Consider the following 9634-nt stretch of genomic DNA (forward strand, 5'->3'; position numbering starts at 1 on the left):
CTTTTATTTTAGGCTTCATACGTTAACTAGTCGTTCCGGCAAATCTCCAAATAATCAAACTTTCAAGTTTATTACTTGAACGTGAGTAACTTCATACCCCGTTTTCTATCTTTTGTTTTGGGGTGACATTTCATACTTATTCAAATCAAATGCTTTATATTTGAGTCTTAAACCACAAACGTTATTGTATACTTTACTTAAATAAATGCTCGATTTGGTGTTCTATGCTTACATGATTATATGCTTATGTGTTTACCGCTTTTGGAAGGTTGATTCATAAATCCGTGAACTATTTGGTATTCTCTTACAACACGGTGCCGTTAATGTATTCTTATTAACGACTTCATGAAATCCGAATCTATTTGGTATTCTCTTATAGACGGTGCCGCTAATGTATTCTTATTAGCGAGCTCATACTATCCAAATTATTGTTATTTATTTGTGGTTTTGTATACAAGATTGTGGCGTTTCTTACTATATACATATTGTTCAAACTTATGAATTGCTCACCAACCTTTGTGTTGACAAACTTTATTTTATGAAATGTTATAGGTTTGCATCTAGGTTGATTATGGAGTTCGGTGAGGAAAACGTCACAAATACCGTTATAATATTAGCAAAAATGTACAATATTTGATTTGCTATATCACTACGTGAATATTGACTTTTGGCCACACACATGCTCTAGGCGGTTTGCCACACCTCGGTCTAAATGTGTGGCTAAAGATCGCGTTCGCCACACATTTGTTATTCGTGTGACTAAAAACGCACCTGTTAGAACTAAAAACACACCTGTTAGAACCTTTAGCCACATAAATTAGATTTTTGTGGCAAAAAATCACACCTGCTGAAACATTTAGCCACACTTTTTCAATTCGTGTGATAAAAAACACAGTTGTTCGAAACCGTTAGCCACACTTTCATAAAAAAATGTGACTTTTACTAGCCACACTTAGTAAAATATGGCCAAATATGATCTACGCTCACAGTAGTTTGATAACGATGTGGTTAAAAACTAATACATGCGGCCACACTTACGGGTATATGTGACCATAGAGTATTGTTTGTTAGCCACTTATAAGTTTTATGTGTGGCTAAAAGTTAACGGTGACAGAATACAAAACGTGTGACCATTAGTAGTTAATGGCCACACTTTAATTGTTTCATATGTGGCTAAAAGCTTATACATACGGTCACACTTACGGGTTTATGTGACCATAAAGCATTATTTTATAGCCACTTATAAATTTTTATGTATTGCTAAAAGCTAACAATTATATTAAAACAAAAGTGTGGCTATTGATAATTAATAGCCACATTCTAATTCAAGACCAACCAGACATCCACCCTTCAGTAACCAATCTGAACCCTAATCCATCACCTGTTGCTAATACTTTCATCACTCATTAACATCGATTGAAGCTCATCTTGGTTAGGTAGGTGATTTATACTTTAATTTTGAGAAATTTGGGTGTTTGAGGGTTTGAATGTAAGCAATTAGGTCTTGGATTCAATCGATTAGTATTCGTTCTAATTTAAACAATCTTGATACAAGTTGCAAGTGACGTTTTTGAATCTTTACTTTTTATCATTGTTGGATTTATATTTTCTAATGGGGTTTTTAACATGATTAATTAGAACCCTAGTGATGTCATAAACATGTTAGGGTTTGAGTTTTGTTGAGAACAGTTGGCTGACAGATTCGTTCTCATTTATTGATTGGTTTGTAACTCGCTGTTGAACGATGATTATTGATCGATTGTTGATTTTAGGATATAGTATTCTGAGTCTAGTTTCCAGAATGATAAATTTTGTAATTTTTGGATGAGTTTTGAATACCTTTTATGATTTTACAAAAACATATGTCAAAGCTGATTCGGGGAGTTATATTCTGGTCCATTTTTCGGACACCATAACTCCCTAATGACAAACCCAAACGGGTTGGTTCCACTTCTGGAACTTAGTATTATGAGTTTAAAATATAACCCAATTGGTCTTACACAATTTGGTTTAATGAGTTGATAGAACCATTAAACTAGTTTTTGCTGCGCAATCTGCTGAACTGTTAGTACCTATCTGTAATGGTTGAATTATTATGAGTTTTTTATGCTTGAGAAAAATATAATAAAAATTTTTTGAGAAACCTGATTCATATATCATACTGTGGTAAATTTTTAGAATTTATCCTTAATCTTTTCTTTGTGAATAAAATCAGTTTGTACATGCCATAATCTGTCTCGTGAACTGAATGATCATAAATTAAGTTGTATGATGAATATTTGGTTGCTTTGCCATGATATGATGTGTGGATACATGTTAGGAATTTAGGTACTGTTGACATTACTTATTATCACCAACGATTCGTCGGGTCAAGTTTGTGTTTGTGTATGAGTTCATACGTGGGTCTTAGAGTCATGTGTTGTTGAACATACTCTCATAACTTAAAACACTTGTACTAGGTAACAGCTAGCAAGTCAAATGAATTCATTTGGTTTTGAGAAAACTCTGTTACACGTGACACCAGGTTTTGGATTGAAAACACTGACATACTTGCATACTGGTTTTGAAAACACTAAACGTTTGCCTATACTTGCATACTGGGATTGAAAATACAAAATGTTTTAAAGAATTGATTATGTAACCTGCTGAAACGGGCAAAAACGAGCTAAACTGCTGATTTTTTATTGTTGAATTCCTGCAAAACCGGTCAAAACATGCTGAAACGAGCTACTAAGTGCTGAAACGGACTGAAAATCGATGAAACGAGCTATTTAGCATGATGTTTGCTGTAAAAACGAGCTGTTACGAACTGAAAACTTGCTGAAACGAGCTGTTTGCTGTTAAAATGAGCTGTTAAGTGCTGAAACGGACTGAAAAATTGCTGAAACAAGCTGTTTAGCATGTTGTTTGCTGTAAAAATGAGCTGTTAAGTGCTGAAACGAGCTGTTAAGTGCTAAAACGGACTGAAAAATCACTGAAACGAGCTGTTTAACATGATGTTTGCTGTAAAAACAAGCTGTTAAGTGCTGAAACGAACTGAAAACTTGTTGAAACGAGCTGTTTAACATGCTGTTTGCGGTTAAAACGAGCTGTTAAGTGCTGAAACGAAATGAAAAGTCGCTGAAACGAGCTGTTAAGGATGTTGTTTGCTGTAAAAACGAGCTGTTAAGTGCTGAAACGAGCTGTTAAGTGCTGAAACGAACTGAAAAATCGATGAAACGAGCTGTTTAACATGATGTTTGCTGTAAAAACGAGCTATTACGTGCTGAAACGAACTGAAAACTTGCTGAAACGAGCTGTTTGACATGTTACTTGCTTGTAAAACGAGCTGTTGAGTGCTGAAACGGACTAAAAAATCGCTGAAACAAGCTGTTTAGCATGTTGTTTGTTGTAAAAATGAGTTGTTAAGTGCTGAAACGAACTGGACTGGAACATGAACTTTAATGATAAAACTAAAACATTTCCTCCGTTGTCCTTGTTAAAAAAAAGATCCGAAACCTGTTTTGACCCGTTCCGACCTTGACCCATTTTGACCCAAACCCGTTATGACCCGAACCTTTTGACCCTGACCCGTTCCGACCCAAACCATAACAACCTTTTTTTAGTAGACCCGTTCCAACCCTGACACGTTTCGACCCTAACCCGTTCCGACCCATAACCCGTTTCGAGCCAACCCAACCCATTTGCCACCCCTATGTTTAATGTATATCGACGGGTTAGGCGAGCTGTACCTCTTAAGACACAATTTAAAATTATATGCATAATGGGCCATTAGAGATTTCAAGGCCCAATATGGCCCATTAGGACATGTATGACTTGTTTTCGTCTATTATAGTCTAATATGACTCCCTATAACACGATATAACGCTTAAATATCTAATGTTACATATCACATGTCATAATAGGCCACCAAGAGATTACAATCCCTAATATGGCCCATTAGAGCGACTATGACATGAAAAAGGCTATAATGGGCCACTTATACCAACAAGGCCCAATAAGACCTATTGATGAAAGTATCACATGTTATCGGCCATTAACATCTAACTATGATTAATGACATTCCTATACAACCTTCTTAGATCAACTATGATGTGATAAAGGCTATAATGGGCCACAACCACCAGTTAAGGTCCAATAAGGCCCATTGATGAAAGTATGACATATTATTGGGCTTTAACCAAACTATGACTCGCTAAACTCATATTCAATCCTTTTAGAGCAACTTTGATATGATAGTGACTACAATGGGTCACTAACAACAATCAAGGCCCAAGACGGCCCATTAATGCAAATTATGACATGCTACTGGGCGTTAACACCAACTATGAGTCACTACACTCCTATAGAACCTGTTAAATTAACTATGTCATGATATAGATATATTGGGCCATTAACAACAATTAAGGCCCAATATGTTCCATTAATAAAAGTATAACATGTTATTGGGCGTTGACACATGACTATGGCTCACTACACTCAAATACAACCTCTTTGTAGCGACTATGACATGATAGGTGATATAATGGGCCATTAATACCAATCAATGCCATTTGATAAGACCAACTATGACTCCCTACACTCCTGTACAACCTTTTAACGTAACTATGACATGATAGACCCATACTGGCCATTAACAACAATCAAGGTCCAATAAGGCCCATTGATGAAAGTATGACATATTATTGGGCGTAACCAAACTATGACTCACTAAACTCATATTCAACCCTTTTAGAGAAACTATGATATGATAGAGACTACAATGGGTCACTAACAACAATCAAGGCCCAAGACGGCCCGTTAATGCAAAGTATGACGACCAACTATGACTCACTACACTCCTATACAACCTGTTAACGTAACTATGACATGATAGAGACGATATTGGCCATTAACAACAATCAAGGCCCAATATAGCCCATTAATAAAAGTATGACATGTTATCGGGTGTTGACACATGCCTATGGCTCACTACACTCATATACAACCCTCTTGTAGCAACGGGGACATGATAGATGCTATAATGACCACTAATACCAATCAAGGCCCATTGATGAATGTATAACATGTTGGGCCATTGACACAAATCTAAGGCCATATAATGCCTATTTAAGAAAGTATGGTGTGTTTCAGGCTTTAACACCTAACCATGACTAATGACACTCCTATACAACTCTTTTAGAGCAACTGTGACATGATAGATGCTATAATGGGACACTAACACCGATCAATAACTAGTATGACCCACTAATGAAAGTATGGTTTATTGGGCGTTAAAACTGATTACTAAACTCATATACAACTCTTTTAGAGCAACTATAAATATCACTTGTATTTATTTTATATGTTTTTATATTTAAAATACAATTTTTTATATTATTTAAGGTTTAATTAGTTGTTTTATATATATATATATATATATATATATATATATATATATATGTACATTAACAACTCTTTATTTTAATTATTAAAAATAAATTAAATTCATATTTAGTTCATATTAATTTCACTTCCCTAATAATTTTAAATTAAATTTAACCCCCTCTTTTATTTAAAAAATTTTGAATTACCCTCCCATTCTTAAATTTAATTTGACCACATATTTAACCTACCTTTTTTTTTCTTTCTCTTCATTCCTTCTTATTATTCTTCTTCTTCATCTCTTTACACCCACCATAATCCTCAATCATTAATTCTCTAACTCACTCAATTTTTAACCAAATACTTTGATTCCGGGCTCTAATCTATTTATTTTTGCGAGAGGAGTTCACGTGTGGTGTCGGTTTCCATCAATTCTATCTCGATTTTTTCCGGATTCGTGTTGAGTGTGAAGAACACTAAGAACCAAGTTTGAGGATTTTCAATTTTAAGTGTTATTTCTTACAATTGAAGCTTAGTACATCTTCTTTTATCGCTAAAAAGGTATGTATTTCACTTGTTTGATGACCACAGTTTGCTGACAGATTCATTTTCGTTTATTTATTGGTATGTAACTTGATGTTAAACGATTATTACTGAACGATTTTTGATTCTAGGATTTCGCACTATGAGTCTAGTTTCCAGAAAGATAAAGTTTATAATTTTTGGACATATTTTGAATAGTTTTTATGATTTTACAAAAACACTGGTCAAAGCTGATTCGGGGAGTTATATTTTGGCATGTCTTTCGGACACCATAACTCCCTAATGACAAAACCAAACGTGTTGTTTCCAGTTCTTAAAGTTAGTATTATTAGTTTTGAAAACAACCCAATTGGTCTTGCACAATTTAGATTAATGAGTTGAAAGAACCATTAAACAAGTGTTTGTTGTGCAATCTGCTGAACTGTTGGTACATATCTGTAATGGTTGAATTATTGTGAGTTTTGTATGTATGAGAAAATATAATAAAACTTTTTTGAGAAACCTAATTCATATATTCTATTGTGGTAAATTTTGTAGAATTTATACTTAATCTTTTCGTAGTGAATAAAATCATTTTGTACACGCTATAATCTATCTCGTGAACTAAGTGATCATAAGTTAAGTTGTATGATGAATGTTTGGTTGGTTTGTCATGATACGATGTGTGAATACATGTTAGGACTTTTTAGTACAGTTGACATTGATTATTATTACCAACGAGTCGTCAATTCAAGTTTTTGTTTGTGTATACATTATGTCTAATGTGATTGTGCATGATAGTCGTCGTGCTTTGAGGTTTCGCCTCACATTAACCCTTTACTAGTCATGATGCTAATATTTTAACAATTTTAGGTTCAAAATGTTAGAGCCGAAGTGGAAAAAGATGAAAGGAAGTCAACAAAATGAGTTGGAAGAACGAGTGCAACGAATGGAATAAATGGAAAAAGAACTTAAGGAAAATGAAGAAAGGAGGCAAAAACAATTTAATGAGTTTATGAGAAAGTTTGAGGTCGGTAGTAATTAGTAGTAGTTTCAAATATGTTGAATTAATAACTTATTAGTGAAGGTTTGTTAATGTAAACTTGTTTTGAATTTATGTTATTGTGTTTGTTAAACTTATGAAATAGCCACATATATCTATGTGTGACCAAAAGTATGATAATAGCCACACTTTATATTACAAAAGCATTATGTGTGACAAACGGTAAGACAATGGCCACACCACAAACTACAAAAGAGTGTTTGACTGACAAGTTCACATTTTTAGCCACATTGACAATAACCTCCAGTGCCTATATCATATGATTAGCCACACAATACCTCACTATGTGTGACGAAAAGTTTGACAATAGCCACACTTTAAATTACAAAAAGCATTATGTGTGACAAACGGTAAGACAATAGCCACACTATAATCTACAAAGGAGTGTTTGAGTGGCAAGCAAACATTTTTAGCCACTTTTAATGTAATATCCACTTTCTATATAATATAATTAGCCGCACTATTATTAAATTTAAGTGGCCATTGCTTTGCTATATCCACACGGTATAGTTCACAGTGCATGCTTAACACAACCCTATTGGCCACATTATTATAAAATTCATGTGGCTGAAACATTAATTCATGTGGCTTTATACGTGCAATGGTCACTCATAGTAAATAGTCATGTGGTCATTTTCTACCGTTTAGCCACACTTATTGGAGAGGCTTCTTGATGGCCAACAACTAATGCCTGTACCCTTTAGCCACACTTATTACCACATAAGGCCACTAAAAACTGTGTGTGGTCATATCATACCCACGATGTCGCGACCTTTGGCCACATATGACCTGAACCAAATGTGTGTGGCTAAAGGCCTACGGCCACATTTTTTCGTGTGGCCGAAGGTCAATATTCACGTTGTGTATTTTGTTATATTTTGTTGTATTTGACTTATGAATATTTGGTTATATGACATTTTCGATGTTGTGAAATGAAATGAGTTTGTTAAATATTGTCGCTTTAAATAGTGCCATGCGCTTATGGGCAATTGTTACACCCCGGCATGTTCCGCCGCCTTTGGTCGGGGTGTGACAGATTGGTATCATAGCCATGACAATTAAGATGTAACATCCCAACATTTCGAATAATAATAATAATATTGAATATTTACTCGTCATAACAGAAAGTTTACGTGAGCTAATAAATAAATAGTAAAATGGTAAAAAGGGAGAGATAAGTAGGCTAATTAAATAGAATTAATCATTGACCAAAAAGGAAAGATGGGCCTTAGGTCCATGGGATTAAGGGAGTATAAATACCCCTTAAACCCTAAATCTTTCCATTTCCATCCATCTTATCCACCTTATTCTCCCTACACCTCCATAACACACACTCAACCTTTCCATTTACGGCCGCGAGCTAGAACAAGAAACCGAGATCAAAAATCAAACCTTTATTGATAGATCTTTGGGATACAAGCTAAATACAAGGTCAAGGTTCATAACTAAAGCTAGCTATAACCTAGAAACGTCAAAAGGTATGTTCTCTATGATTAAAGGTTACATTTTTATGAACGAGTTGCCATGAAACTTGACCCTAGAGTAGATTGGATCTAGATGTCTCATAAAAATGCAAACTTGGAGGTTAAAATGAACCTAATAGTCTTATGATAGTATTCGGCTCATGTATGAACCCTAGATCTAGTAAAGAACGTTTTATGGCTAAAGGTCCGAGCTTTATGCTAGGAAATGGGCTAAATCCCGATGAGGGAGTGATAACGGATGTAACAGTTATGACTAATAATGAAAAAAGGTTAAAAATGCATGATTTGAACCATTGAACAAGTTAACTGGGCAAGGTGGGAACATAAGATAGAGAAATGAGCTGAGCTGGGTGTTTTCAGCCAAATTTGAGAATCCTTGGTCAAACCATAGGGTTCTCGGTCAAACATGCAGTCACCAAGAGTTCTCGGTGGCCATGTGTTCTCGGTCAGGGTTCTCGGCCGAAAACACGAGTTCTCGGTCAACATGAGATCTCGGTCAAATCTGAGTTCTCGGTCAGATCAGTGTTCTCGGCCATCTCTGTTCTCTGTTTGGATTTGGGCCTGAGTCCTGTTAGGCCCAGATACCATAATGGACAGTTGGGCCTGAATCAGCTAAGCCCATATCCAATTTAGACAAACTAGCCCATTATCTTGGAACTTAATTAGACAAGCCCAACTTAGAAAATAACTTAAAATGTTAACGGAAAATATGTTAAGACAGTTAATGAAAATAAAATTTTTCCAAGCTGACCTGGCAGCTTAACCCCAGCCAGGGGCTCTGCCCCTTGGACCCCGCTAGGGGCTGCCTCCCCTAGAACCTCACTGCCAGGGGCGTTGCCCCCGGACCCCCGTTCGTTGTGGATTATGTAAAGATAGAAATACGATATGAGTAGCAATAGTTAATTGATACATGTACATATTATACAGTTAGCCGTGCACAGCTCAAGAAAGGGATTACCATAAACGGTGAACGTAACCGACTTCAGGTGAGTTTCTAGCCCCATTTTCTTGTTATGTTTTCGGGGCTGTGTGCATACTCGATGTGATAGTTAATACAGTTACCTTAACTGGTAAGTGTATGCCTTATACGGTTCATATGTTATGTATGTATATCTTAAATGTGAATCAAAAGCTTGTCGGTATGTGAACGATCTTCGGATATTGCATGTGCTAACAAGGGAGGTATGTTTATGATAAATGA

The sequence above is a fragment of the Bidens hawaiensis genome, unplaced genomic scaffold, assembly GCF_021521415.1.
Source record: "Bidens hawaiensis isolate Kalapana, Puna unplaced genomic scaffold, B.hawaiensis_p1.1 tig00044173_1, whole genome shotgun sequence".
NCBI classification, from domain to species: domain Eukaryota; kingdom Viridiplantae; phylum Streptophyta; class Magnoliopsida; order Asterales; family Asteraceae; genus Bidens; species Bidens hawaiensis.